This window comes from Dermacentor andersoni, chromosome 2, assembly GCF_023375885.2.
Source record: "Dermacentor andersoni chromosome 2, qqDerAnde1_hic_scaffold, whole genome shotgun sequence".
In the NCBI taxonomy this organism is placed as follows: Eukaryota; Metazoa; Arthropoda; class Arachnida; order Ixodida; family Ixodidae; genus Dermacentor; species Dermacentor andersoni.
Genome location: NC_092815.1, coordinates 109,008,662 through 109,028,586, shown reverse-complemented (window position 1 = coordinate 109,028,586; position 19,925 = coordinate 109,008,662). Strand labels below are relative to the sequence as shown.

At 49.2% G+C, this 19,925-nt stretch overlaps 1 long non-coding RNA gene across 1 annotated transcript in view; it reads left to right on the top strand.

Annotated features, from left to right (window-relative positions):
• LOC129387584 (uncharacterized) overlaps positions 1 to 15,969 on the top strand; it is a 38,675-nt gene extending 22,706 nt beyond the window's left edge. Inside the window, exon 5 of the long non-coding RNA XR_008614725.2 lies at positions 15,817 to 15,969. This is a non-coding gene — a long non-coding RNA (uncharacterized lncRNA). The remainder of the gene's footprint in view (positions 1 to 15,816) is intronic.
• The last annotated feature ends 3,956 nt before the right edge of the window (positions 15,970 to 19,925 follow it).

Genomic DNA, 19,925 nt, shown 5'->3' with positions numbered 1-19,925 from the left:
AGTTTCGATGACAGTCCAGGGGTAGGAGCTGGAACCCAAAGCCACACTAGCGAGCTAGGAGCAGAGGATACAGGAACATGAGAAGTTTCTCGATGGTGCTTCTGTCATTGCTGGTTTTCTGACGCAAATATACGGGATAGCTTGTGACACTCTTCAGCGTGTGCAGCTTCGGATAAGGTAGTGGTTTCCGTGGTGTCAGGGCGGTGCGGAAAGATCCATTATGGAAAAAGGTTCGCGTCCATGCTGGAGAGAGAAGGGCGAAAATCCCGTGGTAGTCTGCGTGGTGGTATTGTAAGCGTAGGTCAGAAATTGTAGAACTTGGTCCCACTTGCTTTGGTCCGATGCAACGTACATGGTCAGCATGTCATCAAGAGTGCGATTAAAGCGCTTGGTCATGCCATTAGTCTGCGGATGATATGCAGTAGTGGTGCGATGAACGATTCGGCATTCTTTGAGGAGAGCCTCAATGAAGTCGGAGAGGACCCCGCGGTCTCCGTCACTGAGTAATTCCCTGCAAGCTCCGTGGCGAAGGATGATGTGGCGCAGGAGAAATCAGGCGACGTCACGTGCAGAAGCGCTGGGGAAAAGGCGCAGGAGACAAAGAGGGAGTTTCCGCATGGCACGTAAGACGGTCGATGGCCATGATTACCCAGCGAGAACCGTCTGATGTGGTTGGCAGAGGTCCATAGTTTCGATCCCTACTCGATCAAAATCACGTGCTGGGCAAGGCAACGGCTGCAATGGGGCGGTTGAACGACGAGGGGCTCTTTGCGGCGTTGGCAAACGAGACAGGAGCGGACATAATGACGGATGAATCGATATATCCCTCGCCAGAAGTAGCGAAGGCGTACACGCGCGTATGTCTTCAGTACACCTGCATGCGCGAAATAGGGGTCGTCGGGGAACGCTGCACAAAAATCCGAACGCAGATAACGAGGGATGACAAGCAACCGTTTGCGGTCGTCCGGGAGGTAGTTACGACGGTACAAGAGCCCGTCGCGAATGGAGAAGTGATGCTTTTGGCAACGTAATGCGCGATTGGCAGTGGTTGTCGATGGGGTGGACAAGAAACTCAGCATGGAAACGATCTATGGGTCTTTCTTCTGCTCCAGAAGAATGTACGTGGCAGCAAGGGAGCACTCAGACAATGAGGCCTTCGGGGAGATAACCTCGTCTGTTAGTGGCGAATGAGCGTATATGTTGTAGCCGCTTGAGGAGGTCAGGGAAATGTGCTGGCAAGTCTAGATTGAATAGCTGGAGACGGAGGCCTTGGATTCGCGACAACGGCAACGTACGTAAGTGGAACAGGCATAGGAGGCGGTTGATGAGCAAGTGGTACGAAGTTATGCGACTTGTTCTTGTATCACCTGACGGAGATCAGGAGACAAGGTCGACTCTGACGCGGACTGCCTTGCAGAAGAGAGAGAGAGAGTTGGCGTGCTATTTCTTCTCGTACAAAGTGCTTGATTTGTTAGAAGATTGCTGAACTGCAATGAGTAGCACTGACATCATCACTTCAAGCTGAAAGCGCGACGTCCGGAGCGAGGGCTCGGCGCGTAGAAAGCCGTTGTTTGCGTAGCTCCTCATAGCTCTGGCAAAACCTAATGAGGTCCTTGGCCGTCTGAGGATTCTTTGCCAAGAGGATTTGGAACGCATCATCTTGTACGCCTTTCAAGATGTTCTTGACCCTGTCATCTTCGATCATATCTGGGTTGATACGGCGGCAAATGTCAACTACATCTTCTATGTAAATGGTAAAGGTTTCGCCCTTTGTTGGGCACGACAGCGAAACTGTTGTCCAGCCCGAAGTTTTTGCACAGCAGGGTGACCGAATACTTCTTGAAGTGTCGTTCGGAATGCTGCCCAGGTGGAAAAGCCAGCCTCATGGTTTCGGAACCAAAGATGGGCGACCCCGGAAAGTTAGAATGGTACGTAACCAAGCTTGTCAGATTCAGCCCATTTGTTGTGGGCACTCACTCGGTTGTACGATGAAAGCCTGTCCTCTACGTCATGATCGTCAGTCCCATTGAATATGGGAGGATCCCGTTCGCGTGGCGCACCAGGACACACGACCGGAGGCGGTGCCGGGGGCTGATCGGTAGGACTAGTCTCCTCAAGCACGGGAGATGTGGCAGGGATCGTCCGGCTTTAGAGTTGCAGTTTGCAAAAGGTCCAGCACCTTCCACCAAATCTCGCAAAACATATTGGGCAGTAAGCATTCGTGACTAGAACGATAGAGCAGCGAGAGGTAGTACATCCGATCGAGCACCGAAACAAGGTTTGTCGCTGTCGTCGTCGTTCACTCTCCCATAGTCACAGCCCCACTGCTTCTTTTTTACAGTACGATACCTTGGTGTTTGAATGAACTAACGCAATAGATATATGGAACCACGGCAAAAAACAATAACAGTTAAGGTGAACAGAAATGCAGCCATAATGATGCACAGAGCGCTATTTAGATACCATAGGTGCGAGGGGCTCCGGGGTATATGGAAAGGTGTAATGGTTCCGGGACTTATGTTTGGAAATGCGTTTGTTTGCTTGAAATCAGGAGTACAAGCAGAACTCGATGTGAACGAAATGTCAGTGAGACGCCTCGCATTAGGCGCTCGCGGGAAGACTACAAATGAAACTGTGCCGGGTGATGTGGGCTGGACTAGTTTCGAAGTGAGGGAAGCTCACCGTAAAATTGATTATGAAGACCGATTGAGGAGCATGGAAGAAAGTAAACGAACTAGGAGAGTGTTCAGGTATCTGTACAGGAAAAAAAAAAACATTGATTTACAGTGGAGGAAAAGAACTTGGAAGCTTACCAGCAAGTACGCGGCATGTAGGGCGAGCAACACAGCAACAAAGAATGTCAAGCGGAAAGTCAGAGTGCGTGAAATAATCTCATGAGTGGCAGCAATGGAAAAGAAACCTGCCATGAGTATCTACTTAAGAGGAAAAAACAAAATCAGGAAAGAAACAATTTATGATAACACAAAGGGATGCTCATTACTTTCGAGATCAGGATGCCTTAAAACACGCACCTATAAAGCGAGATATAAGAAGGAAGAAGCATGTGCTTGCTGCGGTAAAGCTAGGGAAAAGATGGAGCATGTTTTATTAGAATGTGAAGACGTCTGCCCAGCGGTCGATTTAGCCACCCCTGGCCTCCATGAAACGCTTGGGTTCAGCGAGAGCAGGGGTAAAGTAAATATGTCCTCAATAGAGATCAGCAATAGGCGAATGGAAGATTGGTGGAACAAAAGTAGGGAAAGGCCAAAAAATGGAGACGTACAAAAGGAAAGTTCACAATAGGGGGTCAAGAAATTTAGTTGCGGGAGGTCATCGTGGTTATTTTCCTTTTTTCTTTTTTAAGCTAGGTAATACAATAGGCAGTATAATAGCAAGAGCTTGGTATCGCAACCCATCGCCCCGTTCCAGAGGGGACGCTCACAACATCCATCCATCGAGGACACGTCTGCGACATCATCGTCATCATTATCAAATCTTTATGTTCGCTGCAGTACGCAGGTCTCTCCCTGCGATCTCTAATTACGTCTCCCTTGCGTTGGCTTTTTCCAACTTGCGACTGCAAATTTACCGATTTTATCACCCCACCCAGTTTGCTGCCGTTTTCGACTGCGCTTCGCTTCCCTTGGCACCAATTCTGTTACTCTAACGGAACCACGGTTGTCTACCTTGCGCTATACGTGGCCTCTTAATGTCAGCTAGATTATCGGCTATCCGTATTTTCTCGCGGATCCAGACCGCCGTTTTCGTATCTCTTAACGTTACGCGTACCATATTCAACCCCTCGCTGTTTGGCCAGTCCTCAACTTGTTCTCGAGCTTCGTTATTAACCCCACAAATCTGGAGCACTATTTTATACCAAAGAAAATATAACATCTTTACATTTATTTCTTGCCATTGTAAACAGTGCACTGGTACAAAGAAAACGGTAAAATGGTAATTGAGCAAAAGTTATTCAGCACTGTACTTACTCAAATAATAGTTTATTTGTTGAACTATCCACAAGTGAGAATTCCCGCCAGCGTATCACAAACACTAGTAAGGGTTCTGCCTACGGTTATCTGCGCTTCAATCAGAATTTTCAGTCATCAATTTAAGCGCATCAAATATAATACGTTGGGCTTTGCGGGGTTAACCTCCAAGTTTCGGCCCCATATGTTAGCACGGGTAGAATTCAACGGTTGTACAATTTTCTTTTTAGCGAGTAACTGACTTTAGCGAGTAACTGACTGATGAATGTGCTCCTGTAGAGACTCTAGAGGCTGACTGGCAATCCTGAATGCTTGTTTACTTGCCAGGCTGTTGACGACTATCATTATTTTCGGCATGTTAATGTTTAACCTTACTCTTACACTTTCTCCTTCAAGTTCCTCATTCATTCGTTTTAATCCATCCCCCGTGTTTCTGAACAGGGCAGCGTCATCCGCAAACCTAAGCTTGCTGAGATATTGGCCGTTGATCCTGACTCCTAAGCGTTCCCAGTCTAACAGCTTGAATACTTCTTCTAGGCATGCAGGGAATAGCATTGGAGAGATCGTCTCCTTGCATTAAAACAGTTGATCTTACTTGTCTTGCACGAGAAATACAGTAGCCACGCACACATCTATACTGACGGATCAACCACATCGATCAGTTCGGGGTTGCTGTTTTTATACCGACAAGAGGAGTAACATTGCAATTCAAGACTTGACATGTCACTACTACCACGGCTGCAGAACTCACGGCTCTGCGCACTGCGCTTAACTTCATTGACACCAAAAGTCTTGGTACATGGGCCGCGTTTTTCGACTCGAGAGCGGCTTTGCACAGCATGCAGTCAATTCTTTGACGTGGAGCTCCCGAACAGCTAACATACAAAATCGTCAAACTTCATCACGACGTCACACAGAAAGGGCATGAAATTATTTTCCAGTGGCTACCTGGCCATTGCTGGATAAGTGGAAATTATCAAGGAGATAAGGCTGCCCGAGAGTCACATTAAGGGCAACACATCGTTCCCATTCCTCTTTCCAGGACAGACGCGGCAAGGCAGCTTCGTCACCTGGCACGCAAGCTCTCTTTAGTAGAGTGGAACACCCCAATTATAGGGCACACCAGGTTGTACGAATTGAACCCTTGGCTACAACTCCGGCCTCCACGCGGGATTCGCCGACGTGAGGCATCGGTTCTATACCGGCTGTGGTTGGGAGGGGCTTGCACGAAGGCATACACTACTTTTATTGGAATGGCCGACAGTGCTGCATGCGACGTCGGCGGCATGCAAGGGAACATCGAACATTTAGTATGCTATATTCATCAATTTTGCTCGGAAAGACAAACATTATTCATCGCATTGCGACGACTGGACCATCGGCCGTTGTCTGTGCAGGTCCTACTTGAAGACCGTACTCATCGCTAGTCGGCTCACAAAGCTATGAAGGCAGTTATGTCTTTGTTTAGGGCGACTGGCCCATGTGAACGTCTTTCACTCGTTCAGGCCCTCTACGTGTTTGCGCGAGCTCACCGCGGCTTTCCTCCCACTCACCTCTCTCTCTCTATCTTATCTTTCCATTCCCTATTTCCCGTCCCCTACGAGTAGGGTAGCCAACCAGATGCATTTCTGGTTAACATCCCTGCCTTCTCTCTTTATTTCCTCCTCCTCCTCCTCTGGGCGAACGGGTAGCGCATCAGGCAGCTGTGATCGGGGATGAGGTTTCGAAACCAGCCATCGAAATAGCTTGAGCCGCGGAATATATGTGGCAATGTATGCATAGATTCGGCTCTTCCATGAACCTCTTTCACGCCGACAATGGTCACTGTACATGGAGGACGTCTTAGGCACTGTTGTTCGAAGAAATTATTTGACGCCGACTTGGAGCTCTGGGTATCTGCCACTCGGTCGATGCTCGTCTTCAATTAACTTCTTTTATTCCAACTTGAGTCAATGTTGTACTCAGCATGCTGTTGTCCTCATTGATGATGCGACGTTCCGCCTGCTGCGCGGGCTGTAAACGTTGTTTTCCGTTGAAACTTTGCCTATGGCGTCCCTGGCAGACACATAACTCCAAAAACGGATGGATGACATAGGAGGAAAGGCTATCATCGCTAAGGATTGTAAAGTGGGTTCCTGTAAGCGCCAAATGCACGGGTTCTTTAGCACCATCGGCCTGCGAACGTGTGGGCTGTTTAAATTGTTGATTGGGTCTGTCCGTGCCTCGCCCTATAGATTCGTCGACCTAAAGAGCATTGTGCATGAGCAATTGGCTCCAAAGCCGCCCATTATCAGCAAGCCGGCCAAATTCAACTGAGATCACATCACGACGGCGACCTCCTGTCCAAATACGTTGTATTGGGCTTCGCAAGCTGTCGCAGATTTGCTACTTTTGAGCCAATGTACACGAAGCACTACGGGATGACTTTGTCAGAGTACACTCAGAGGAATATGCTCAGTTAGTGCTTTTTACCAATAACGATTAGCCGACGCTCACGAAAGCAGTCGTTCGCGCTTTGACAATGGAAGCAGTCACGGAAGGATGCTGCTGAAAGTCGGGCTGTGGAGCCAGTGCGCACGCACTTGCAGACATTGCAAACAGGGGACGAAGAAGCGCCCACTAATCTGTTCAAGGTTTAAACAACAGCTGATAACACGCCAACTGCTTGCTTCCTTGGTTGTTCTCCTAACCCCACTCGTTCTTTATGCCCTCATATTAAGCATATTCAAATAAGTATGCAAGAAAGCGACAGTTCAAACCGTCTCTCATACCGGGAAAAGAACGTCTTGAGGCAAGAGAAACGAGGCACAAAAGTGAAAAACACGTGAAAACGCAAAACTTGCTAAAGCACAGCCGACTACCACCAACCACTTCAGCTCCGGTGGCTTCAAGAAACTAGCCAACTAGGCCGTACCCAAACCCGGCTTCGAGAAGCCGGGATTAAATTTTTGTTACAAATGGTGCACTGGTAAAAATGGAACACGACACCGGAACTGCAATATAAATCGTGCCATCAAGTAGTTCTGCCGGCAGCTTCCATCGGCCTGCTGCAGACAGATAGAAGTCACCAGGCACATCTATACAGGTGCGCGCCTTGGGCTCGCGGTTTCACGGTCGTGAATTTGCAGCATGGTGGAGAGGCGGCCGAAGTACTACACTCCCTTGTCAAACAAGCAGGATAGGTCACTGCTGGGGTGAGAGGAGATTTGTTGCACAAAGTGCTTCTAGAATGGCACACGATTTGGGGCTCTGAGTAAACTCAAGGTCCCATTCGCCTCCTCAAACGATATATAAATTAAACGCCCGATGCGTCACTAGCGAAGTAGGATCTGTTACGAGCTTGGTACAGTAACGGGTGAACGGGCCTAGCTGTTTTTGAAGCCGGACCAGCGACCCTGCTTCTCAAAAGAAAGAAATATGCAGCTTTTTAGGGGCGCTTGTATAAGGCGAGATGTCAAAATTATTTTAACAAAAGGAATCCTTTCACCTGACACAAGCGCACGTGACAAAGAGGGTAGCATACTCCTACGCGGTGACTATATATGTAAAGAAACTATAAACCCCTCGCTTGACATCACATGTTATTCATCGCCTTAGATAGGTAATCTTTTGGAATTACTGGCGGGGGGTGCGTTTTTAACGAAGAGACCCGAACCTGGCATACGAGTAAATAAATACACATCCCGGAGGAGTCGAAAAATATTTAACCTTGAATGCACAGAGATGGACTGCTAGCAGTCAAGAAGCTACCGTTCAGAATAACGTGAGTGTCAGGTAATAAAAAATATTGCACACAGTGCTTAAGGTTTTGGTTGGAGTGTGCTGTTACTTGGTTGGCATTTTATTCATGAGAAAAGAAGAAACACTGAGCATCATTTATTTCATCGTTAAACTTCAAGCGCATTTGGAACGTATGAGAGCAATTTTTTTAGTGTTTAGCGCAGAAGCTTGAGAGAAAACCGACAGAAGATGAGACACGCGTAAGCGCACGCCTGTGTTCCGTCTTCTGTCTGTGTTGCACAAAGTACTAGAGAAGACGTCGCCTCAAAAAGGTTTAAGCCCAACCCTTGCAAAGTATGCTATAGATTGGTGCCAGAGTGAAATAAGGAAAATGTACATGTCTGTGAAGGCAAGGTGTGTTATCTGAGGCATCAGCGCATTGCGAATGTCTGCTTCATCGGACAATGTTGATGCAGTTATCAGGGCTGCAGTAGCGACAACAAAGTAGCAGCTACAGTGTTTTTGGGCGTCTTCACATATTGCGGAAAGCTAGTCTCTTATTTCACAATCGGTTATCAGCTTTTTACAAACTTATGCGAAAGCGCGCTACTTGGTGTTGAGACGACCACTGCAGAGCAGCGTTCGAGCGAATAAAGAAAAGGAGGTATCTTCATCTCCAGACTCGGCCCACTAAGACTAAGATAAACCATTAATGCTGTTTCGTGACGTATCTAAGTAACGAGTTGGTGCGGTTCTCACGTTTTTGAGGACGGCAGCTCTAGGTCCGTTAGCTATTCTTCGCGCACATTCTTGAAGATGATAGAAAATACAGGGAACCAGAAAAAAAGGAGGAGGTGTTTGCGATGATTTTTGGTATCGAAAAGCTTCATTGCGACATTTGTAGGCAAAAAATCACTCCGAACATGGGTTGTACGCCTATGAGCAAATTTTGGGACCGACAACTGGGATTCCTTCAGTTGCTGGTGCGCGTTTACAGCTCTGGGCAGTGACGCTGACAGCGTGTATTCACGACCTGGTATTTAAGATATACAGTTATCACATAAAAGCAGATTGTTGCTTCCGGTTGTCGCTGCTATATGTCAAAGAAAAAAATGGCTGTGGCTTAGCTAAGGTTAAGCCCAGGATGCGAAGCATACTAGCCTTTATTTTAGTTGTTGAACCACTGTTTAGCCTGGTGAACTGCTGTTGCTTGGCTATATTTGGTTCGGCTAGACGAAGAAACAACTCATGCGTTACTCTGCTTCGCCTTCAAGAGTGGAACGCGACAGCGTTCCCGTCGACCCGCCAAGGGGTGTAAGACAATGGGCTACGGCGCAGCGACTACGCGCCCCGCATTGGACGCGGTGAGCGTCGAGCAACGCAGCGTTCGGCGCGGCAACGAAATGTGCGCCTGAGCAAGCGACGCACGCCTGAGCCTTAGAAACAGCTCGTTTCTAAGGCAACACCGCATTCACTAGAGGCGCTTTTGTACCGCTTTGAAGCATCGTACTCGTGGCTCAGTGGTAGCGTCTCCGTCTCACACTCCGGAGACCCTGGTTCGATTCCCACCCAGCCCACCTTGCAAGAGTTGAGCCAAAGCCACCTCGAAACAAGCGCAGCTGCTTATATACCGCCGCGACGCCGCGAGTTGGAGCCCCGTTTCTCCTCTGTCGTGACGTCACGGTGTCACGTGGTCAGGCTTGAAGGCGACGCCGCGAGCGACGGCGCGAGTCGGAGCCCCGTTTCTCCTCTGTCGTGACGTCATGGTGTCACGTGGTATTGAAGGCGACACCGCCGCGCCTGAGGAGCTGGGTTGAGCTCTAGTAATATGCTTCGCATAAAAATGGCTGTGGCTTAGCTGAGGTTAAGCCCAGGATGCGAAGCATACTAGCCTTTATTTTAGTTGTTGAACCACTGTTTAGCCTGGTGAACTGCTGTTGCTTGGCTATATTTGGTTCGGCTAGTAGAAGAAACAACTCATGCGTTACTCTGCTTCGCCTTCAAGAGTGGAACGCGACAGCGTTCCCGTCGACCCGCCAAGGGGTGTAAGACAATGGGCTACGCGCCCCGCATTGGACGCGGTGAGCGTCGAGCAACGCAGCGTTCGGCGCGGCAACGAAATGTGCGCCTGAGCAAGCGACGCACGCCTGAGCCTTAGAAACAGCTCGTTACTAAGGCAACACCGCATTCACTAGAGGCGCATTTCTACCGCTTCGAAGCATCGTACTCGTGGCTCAGTGGTAGCGTCTCCGTCTCACACTCCGGAGACCCTGGTTCGATTCCCACCCAGCCCATCTTGCAAGAGTTTGAGCCAAAGCCACCTAGAAAAAGCGCAGCTGCTTATATACCGCCGCGACGCCGCGAGCGACGGCGCGAGTTGGAGCCCCGTTTCTCCTCTGTCGTGACGTCACGGTGTCACGTGGTATGGAAGGCGACACCGCCGCGCCTGAGGAGCTGGGTTGAGCTCTAGTAATATGCTTCGCATAATAAATAACAAAGTATAGACTGCATTATTTACCACATGGGCTTCCTGTACGTATCGAGTAAAGAGATGGCGCGCGCCATGGGACATGACGATGTATGTTCTCTTACAAGCAGCAGTTTATAAACGCCGGATCTCTAACGTCTGTAGCTGATGATAGGCTTGGAAGTTATTTCACTATGTGCAATGAGATAACGGTAGATAAGGGATGCATCCTCCTAGGAACAGGAGGGGTCATACTAAGAAAACTGCATTGTGTGGTGGTCATGTATAGAGGAGAGACACATTGTACGCCGCAAAGGCATTGGCACTGTCAGCTAACCGTCGATTGAGGGGAAACCTAAAGGTGTGACTACATCAAGTGCAAGCTTTGCAGAAAAACGCATCGTCCCTCTGAAAGCACCATTGTACCCGTGGTACTGTCTTCGCGCCGGGGTCAAGGCCGGAACGTAGAACTCTGTCGGCACGTACTATCGGGGACAAAAGTCTCCGGACCGCCGCGCACGGCCGCCGGAGTAGAGTCACTGGAAAAAATTTCAGAGTACCGCATTTGTTTTCCCCGCGCCGCCGACACATTCATTGGCCCAACCGTACCATGTGACCTCTGGGGTGCCATATACCTTCCAAGCGCCGGGCGGGCCGGCTGAGTTAGAGCGCAGGCAGCGCAGGTTCCCAATGTATTTTTTTTTTTTCGTGTGCGTGTGTGCGTGTGTTTCGATTGTCGCGCTCGCATTTGACTGCAAGGAAATCATTCCTGGCTGCTGCGCCTTCGGATGCAGCAACCGAGCTGAGTCTGGAAATACTTTTTTCTCGATTCCGACCGGGAAAAATGACCGAGAGCGTCATTCTGCGTGGTTACACAGAATCGGCCGGGAGAACTGCAAGCCTACAGAAAACACCCGCGTGTGCAAGATATAAGTACACCTTGCTTGTGCTTTTCGGCACTGTTTAGAATATATTTAGGCGAAGTGCACGCGGTGTTAGTGATGCTACGAAAATAGGAGTTCATTGCAGGCATCGTTCGCGTCTTGCACGCTTGACGCGGGTACAAGTGTACGCGTTTGTTGCTCAACACACGTTTTTATTCCGTGCTCGTGGCACGCGAAGGCACACTGGTCGCGCGAGAATTCCGCGTCCTCACGTGCACCAGGTTCTCGCATGATTTCTCCGCGCACGTGAGCGCGCTCTCGCCTCGAGTCGCTCGACCCATATGGTACTTGTTTTTCGCAGATCGTGACGATCGCAGTCAATAAAAACATGGTCAATACGAGGCCCATGATACTTCCTTTTCTCCACTTATCCTTTGCTCATTTATACATACGCATTTCGAGCTTGAAACCAATGGCCAAGTGATATTCACAACACATGCTTCAAATTTTGAGCTTGTAAGCCAAGCACATGCAATGAACTGAAGTCAGCATACATATTATGTTTTATGTTGAAATGCTACAGTGCATACCCAAATAATGTTGTGCTTGATGCATAACAAGAAATACAAAACAACAGAACATCCAGTAGCTTTAGTTTCACTCTGTCACTACGCATGTTACATAAGCCGCTCTAAAAGCACAAGAATTTCATACATCGCCTATGTAACTTAGAAAAAAAAGTGCTGCGTCACCAGCGGGCGTTCCTGCATTTTTTTTTTTTTAAACAGGCAGCAAATCTTGGCATTCTAAGAAAACAGTCATAACTGAGTTGAGAAGAGTAGCCGCTCATGAACGCACTAGACAGCCGCCTTCATAAATCGCAATGTAGCAAACTGTCGCTCATTATCAGTGTACAGAAGTACATATACGTTGCTATAATCACGCAAATGGCTCATATTGGCCTTCCGCAAGATTTAGTGCGCAAAATGGTCATCGAAGTTGGTTTTTACGCCTGCTGTGCACAGATCGTCTTACAATCACGGCCAAACTCCGGTGCGCACGCGGCAGTCGCAGTGTGTCGTGCGTGTACGGCGGACAAAGTCGCCCTGTAGAATCGAGGACGCGCGGTATCCGTTTACAAACTAAATTAGATGTATCCGATTTAGCTTGTGAAATTATACAATGAACGTACGTGCCTGTGACACTATCAGGTGTTGGTTTCGTCCTGCTTGGAAACATTCAATAGAAGCCGATGGCGGTCAACGATGTTCATGCCCAAAAGCACAAGCTTCCCTCATTCCGGCTCGAAGTGACGAAACGTTTCCTTCGTAGCTCGCTCCGCGGAAGGAAAAAAAAACGCGTGCATAAGCTCCGCGGCGGTAAGCTGCTGCCCACAATCGTAGCACAGTTCCAGCAGTAAACACGATCGGCGTGCAAAACAGCCACCGGCTGCATTACTTCGCACAACATAGCATTTTATTTTCGTTCTTAGCAACCATTATCTCCGGGCACAAAGTATTTGTACTTCAGTAAACACTCAACCCGATGTGTCACCGAATACCAAGCTCTTCCAACACGGCGGCCTTCCCGCGACGCAGTCTGCTTGGAAGGTATATGGCGGTGGCCGCTCAGTGTGGCCAGTCAAATCTTGACCTTTGCGGTACTCTGAAATTTTTTCCAGTGACTCTAGCAGCGAGCGCATCGCCACGCGCTCTCGCGGTGACGCGCCTGGTGACGAGACCGACGCTGCGCGCATGCGCATCCTTGCTTACCTGCGAGCATGTCGGTTTACTAGCTGGGAGCCGCCGCTGATCGGTTGTCTGGGGCACGCCGGCAGGGGCCGTCGTTGCAGTGGCACGCTGCTGACTCATCGGCGATTAGCGGCGCGTGTCGCTCGCTTGCCCATACACTTGCACACGCCTATGATAACGCTTGTCGGTTATCTTCGCCACTTTTCCGACCATGATAAAGCAATAAAGAGATGATTACAAAATGCGCAGCAGCTTAGCCGATGCGGTATCAAATGGTCGCGCTTGCATTCACTCATACACGATGTGACTGTTTCACAGCCCGCATAGCCATAAGTTTTGCCCGCACAGCTTGTTTCCTATATTTTTATTCGGCCTGCAGCATTACACTGGTTAGTGCTCCTCAGTGCGCTCTCGAGTATACAGCGTCTTGTTAGACCGTTCAAATGTGAAGAGGCCGCATCGTGCGACAGGCACTCTGGATATTTCATTGTTTGCGGTGTTGTAATTGTTGCTTTATTTATTTTACACGGCCTTCACACGCGCTGCGCTGATAATTGGCGAAGACGAGCGTTATCGTAGTCGGGTGCCAGCGCCAGGGCAATCGAGGGAGAAGCGCCTGTCAACTCCGGTGCAGAACGATTTACCGATGAGTCAGCAGCGTGCCACTGCAGCGACGGCCCCTGCCGGCGCGCCCCAGACAACCGATCAGCGGCGGCTCCCAGCTAGTAAACCGACATGCTCGCAGGTAAGCAAGGATGCGCATGCGCGCAGCGTCGGTATCGTCACCAGGCGCGTCACCGCGAGAGCGCGTGGCGATGCGCTCGCTGCTGCTCCGGTGGCCGTGCGCGGCGGTCCGGAGACTTTTGTCCCCGATAGTACAAGGCTGGCAGAACCTGTAAATGAATAAATTTACCGGACGATTTCAACATTCAGTGTTTCTGACAGTGGTCGATGCCCACTCCAAGGGGCCAGAAGCGTTCGTGATGCGCTGTACCCTTGCGGCGGCCAATATTCAATGTTTCCGCAATGTTTTTGACGCTTTGGCTTCCCAGAGAAAATAGTGTTGGTAAACGGTCAGCAGTTTACGTCGCAATACGGGAGGTGAACTTTTGGCACGTCCAGAAAGCGCAATACTGTTGCCCACAGGCAGGCGGATACGATTCGTGCAGAATCCGACAAAAGTCCTGTAGAATCCGAAAAAATCTTCCTGCGAAAGGAATGCACAAGTCAATCACTACAAGTAAAGTTTCGGACAAATTTCTGGTTGCCTGTGGAAACACTGCCCCTGCTACCTCATATGAGGCAACAGCCAGCTTGTTAGGGCGACGTTTGCTTATACCTGTCTCGATGTACTGAAAGGTGCGGTGAGTGAAGGTGGCTAGCACGCAGTTCAGTCAGACAGCGAGTAAACATAGTAATGTGCGCGAATTGAGTGTTAGGGGTCAGGTTCCCGCACGCAATTACAATGGACAGCCCAAATTGGTGCCAGCAGCTGTTTGTCTGATCCGAACCAGTGTCTTTTAGGGAGCAGGCCTCTCCTCCTGCAGGTTGGTACGAGTGTCGGTTCCAAGAGTTCACGTTACGCCAGAGCACGAATGTTTCTGCCGAATATGCGGTCGGAGACGCGGTCAAGTACTTCTACGGTTAGATTTCGCTCATAAAACGAAGCGACATCGAGTCCGAGCCTACGCGCATTCATTACCACCGGCTGGTGTTTCCCCTTTACCACAGAGATCGCATGTAGACAGGATCGACACTATCCGCTTCGGGATCGTCGACCACCTGACATATTCTAAGTCTATATTGTAAAGCGTGACAGTTGCATGATACAGATGGTTGAAGCGTTGTCTGATAGCACGTATTGCAAACAGACTACACGTATTCTACATGTGCGAGAAAGTTCTCGAGATGTCGCGGTCGGCGCTCTATAGTGCTGAGTGCTGATTGAAGCTTGCGTCGGTATGTGCCGGGCAGTAAACCCAGTTACCCGGCTGCAATACTGCCTGCTTCGCCTACGGCAGACACTCTGCGCTTTCTCTCCGTAAATGGTTATGAACGATATTACATTTTTGTTCGCTCATATCCTGGGATATCGCCAAAATTCTTTTGCTGTCGATAATAACAAAATATATTTTGATATTATGTGTGCAAAATTGTATTTAAATTACATTCTGTTCGCAGAACAATACCGCTGTCTAAAAAAAACTGGGAAATAACGTTTGAAAGAATTTTAGTGTAACCGAGACGTTTGGTGCATGCCTCTATTTTGAAAATGTTGAAATCATAGAAAAGGAAAACGGGGTTACAACACGTACGAGCACACATACCAACGTTCTTGCTTTGTTGCTGTGTGCACGCCACACCACGGTTTGGCGTGCACACAGCAGCTTACGTTACCCGGCGTGCAGGGTAACGGAAAGGGAACTTCAAGCTGAATCAAACTAATTCTTTCACTGGCCGCCGACAAACGGCGATGAATTCCATTTCGATCGCACCTTGAAGGAGCGACGGCAGCAGCGGCTCCTAGCGGCGTTCATCGGTGCAGAAGTGTTGTGGCACGCCTGGTAACTGCTGGGGCAGCCTTCCCTCCGGTGTACCAGATGCATCGTGTCCAAGTAGTGGGGCCACATCCGTGAAAAAGTTGAGCGCAACGCTCAACGTTGCCATAGCTTTCGATGCTTCGCCTCCGGCGTAATGTGCCATATTTTATTGTGTTTAAAGGTTGGTGAAGTGCTTTAACTATTCTTGTCTCAGTTGCCACGCAACCTTGCATCGTACCATGAGCTATTGCTTGAACTGCCTCGTTTACACAATCCTGCCGAATTTGTGAACCACAATAACCTTGAATATTATACCGCTGAAGTTGGCAATAGTGCATGTTCTTTTCACACACAAAAAAGGCCAAACACATGTACAATGAATTAAATACATTATGCGAGCCGATGCTTTCTTCGTTCGTCATATTATAGCTTTCTATAACAGGCGATTTCTCTCTTGTTTTCCAGTCACCAACATTAAAAGACGTTCCACAGTGGCGCTTAGCACCAGTGAAACTACGATGGATATCGCCAGTGACAATACTGATATTGGCAACGGTACTGTCAGTGATGTTGCCAGCGAAATCACTGATCTTAACAATATTGCTGGCAGTCACACAAATGCGACCGACACAAATGTCAGTGCCGAAAATAAATTATTGTAAGATATGGGAGCCAAACGATGGGTGGTCTCTGACGACTGCTTTGTGACCGATCTTGCAATAAAACAAGCCTGGCAGCGACGTGTAGGCTGCGCACGAACATCAGCGTGGTAGCCATTGTTTTCCGTTGAATTCTTAGTGGCAGTTCATTATTACACCGCGTAGTGTCGCTCTTAGATGTCCTGTATCATATACCAAATTTGGAGCATGCATAAATATAGATGTATGTATTTACAATTTAACCAATTAAGCTAAAGTACGCCAAACTTTTGTAGAAAGGTGGGTCTCCCGTTGATGGTACGCTGTAGCACACATTTGTCGTTCGTCTGAAAGCGCAATGTCTCAATTCTGCTACTCCGAATTCAGCATTTATACATGAGTCTGGTTGTTTACAATAGAGTTCGTAGAGCGTCCGTAACACAAAGTGGAGCCCGTTGCTGAGAGATATCCACACGTACAGTGTTGACCTTCGTGTTGTATGCGCTATTTGTTTCAAAATGCAGTGATTGTGAATAGATGAACGGATTTCGTGTATGGATGGGTGTATTTTCGGAGCACGTCATTTAAAACAAATCGTTATGTTCACAATCCTGCTGTGGACGTGGTCCGCGATTGCACGGAGAGACGAACCGGACCGACGGACGAATGAATGTGTGGATGAATAGATGTCATGCCATGCATGTCTTTGATGCCTCATCATGACACACAGGTAATGATATGCATGCCATGTCATGGTATGCCTGTAGTGTCATTTACGCCATTCAAGCCATTCGTGTCACGACGTGCATAATATGTCGTTCATTTCATATAATGCATGCGTGTCATGACATGCTTATTCTGATATATCCAGTTAAAGCAGCGCATCTCATGCCATGCCGTGCAGATCCTGATATATGACCACCTAAAGAAACGACCATGATGGCATGTCTTTCATGTGATGACTTGCATATGCAGATATGTATCCAGATAAAGAAACGACCACGACGCCATGACAACGTGAGTTTAGACAGACAGACAGACAGACAGCCAGACAGACGGATGGACGGACGGACGGACGGACGGACGGACGGACGGACGGACGGACGGACGGACGGACGGACGGACGGACGGACGGACGGACGGACAGACGGACCAATCGACTGAGTGACTGTCAGGCCACGCATGACTGACTGACTGACTGACCACGTACTGGCCCTCAGTATGTCCCACAACTGAGGGCCCGTACATGGTCGATCCGCTCGTACGTTCCGCCCTAGCCCGCCAGCGTGCGGACGCCCAAAAGACGGTTGGTGTCGCAAAATTCGATGCACGCCCAATCCACACGAGCGAATCGCACGCGCACTCTTATTGGGCTACGCGACCTGTTGACATCTGGCAACCGTTCGGCGGAGCAAATGTGTTCAAGGTCGTCAGCAGGTTGGAAACCTTTGACAGCAGACATCGCGCATTTACGTAGAGGAGGCGCTGCAGGAGACGACACTGACATATTTTTCAAGATAGGATTTCAAGTTTCCGCGTCACTGTGAAAATGCGACTCTCGGCTTGCAAATTCTGTTCTGCAACCACATGTGTTGCATTGGCACTGTCATCCTTCTTCTAAACACTGCACAGTCGTCTTATCTGCGCCACGTCTTAAAGATCTATTGCAATCGCATCATGTCGCAACATGCGACATATACTCGGAGGAAACCCGCCGTGGTTGCTCAGTGGCTATGGTGTTAGACTGCTGAGCACGAGGTCGCGGGATCGTATCCCGGCCATGGCGGCCGCATTTCGATGGGGGCGAAATGCGAAAACACCCGTGTACTTAGATTTGGGTGCACGTTAAAGAACCCCAGGTGGTCGAAATTTCCGGAGTCCTCCACTACGGCGTGCCTCATAATCAGAAAGTGGTTTTGGCACGTGAAACCCCATAACTTATATACTCGAAGGATTACTTTGAGTGTGCGCTGCCTTGGGTGGTTGAGTAAAATCTCGAATTACCCAACGTGCTGCGTTCTAAGTCACGCGAAAGTGATAGTGTCGCCGGAAGCTGCGATAGTTTTGTCATAGCGGAGGCTTAATTGTGCTTCTTGGACCAGACGTCGTCCGAAGCGATGACAGACGACACGCCACCACTTGCGTCGAGCGCGCCTCTTCGCACTGCGTCTCGCAGGGACATATTGTAAGGCTTGCAACGTAGCCATGGAGACGTCCGGTTCCTGTTTCTCCAACAGCGAGCCAATTGACTCCGACAACGACTACACCGTCGTGGAGGGCAAGCGACTGAAGAGAAAATACCGCAAGACAACCAAAGACGTGAGTGAGCAGGGCCCCGACGGACCGCCTACTCCAACTTAAAGGATTGCTTTTGTGCCGCTCGACGTCTCTAAGAATTTAAATTCTGTACACAGACAGATTCTTAACACCTACCTTGGTAATGTGGCTCCGAAAGGAATTAACGAAGTGCGTTTCAACACCAAGAAAAATGTAGTCACAGGGGAAGTAGTGACGCAGGCCGCCCTAGAAAAATTTATAACCGTGCGCATACTAGGACACATAGTAGTCCGGTCGTTCGTCGTGCACAGTGGTCGCACTAGGGCAGGTGTTATCTCCGATGTCGTGATTGACATCAGCGACGAAGAGCTACAAAGTGTTCTGTCTTCAACAGTGAAGGTAACCGATTTTCACCGCTTCGGTCGCTGTCAAGTTGGGCTACGTGAGACACCCGGTGCATCCTTATGTGCCTCGACCATTGCAATGTCACAAGTGCCTAAAGCTGGGCCATGTTAGCGCTGTCTGCACAGGCCAGACGGCATGCCTCCGCTGTGCCGGCAGCCATGACGTATCTTCATGCACAGTAAGACAAACGAAGTGCTCGAATTGCGACATGCCCCACGAGGCTAATTCCAAGGATTGTCCTAAACAGAAAAAGGAGAATAAAATACTGAACCAAATGAGCAAGACAAGTATGTCCCACAAGGAGGCGGCATCGTCAGTGCAACAACGAAGGAGACGAATGCGTCGTCGGCGTGGACAAGCTGTAGGTACAGACGAGAGCTTCCTGGCTCCAATTCCGCAGGTCCAGCAGAAGGTAATTGAATCGGCATCGATAGATAAGCCATTGCTTCAAGCGAGCCGCGCAAGCCCGGAACCGAATGTATGGACACGCTTAACGCCGTGCTCACGGGCCTCAGACTGTCAGCGCGAGCAGGGACAGCGCACTCAGATATCGCCATCGGACTCTGTCATCAAAGCCATGCTGTGACAAATAATCGCCGCCCTGCAGCTGCTACTGTCCGGTTTAAATACGCCAGTGGCGCTAACAGCGGCAAAAATTATGAACGCTATAGACAGTCTCTTCGCTACGCTGCAGTAACTTATACTTCTGCCCGCGAAGATGACTGTGCTGTGTCGTGAAGTGTACACGTACGCATTACACAGAAACATTGTGCTGTGCAGCCCTCATCATAAACACCATACCACCACCACCCTTCCTCTTCACATCCTATCTCGGTTATTCCCCAAACCCCTTCCCCAGCGTGGAGTAGCAGGCTAGAGGCATTTCACTGAGGCCGACCTCTCCACCTTTCTGCCATTAAATATTATCTCTCTCCACCTAAGTATATCTAAAGGTAGAAAAAAGATCGAGAAAAAAGAAAGGATCATTCCTCTGTAACAGAGTATGCGTGGGGGTCCTGATGATGAGCTATGTAGTTCCTCCTTGTCGCCGAGTGTAACAGATGAAGAAATAAAGTGGAAGATGAAAAGAAGTGTCGAGATGAAGTGCACTACAATACAACAGCCTCGCCCGACCACGCCATGCGCAGTCGGCCGAGTTTCTTTCCACTGAACGCCAGGCGGTGTCGGTTTTGTAATGGAGATATGTCGCCCACCAGTTTCTTCTTTTTTTTTTTCCACGGCAAGAGAGCCATA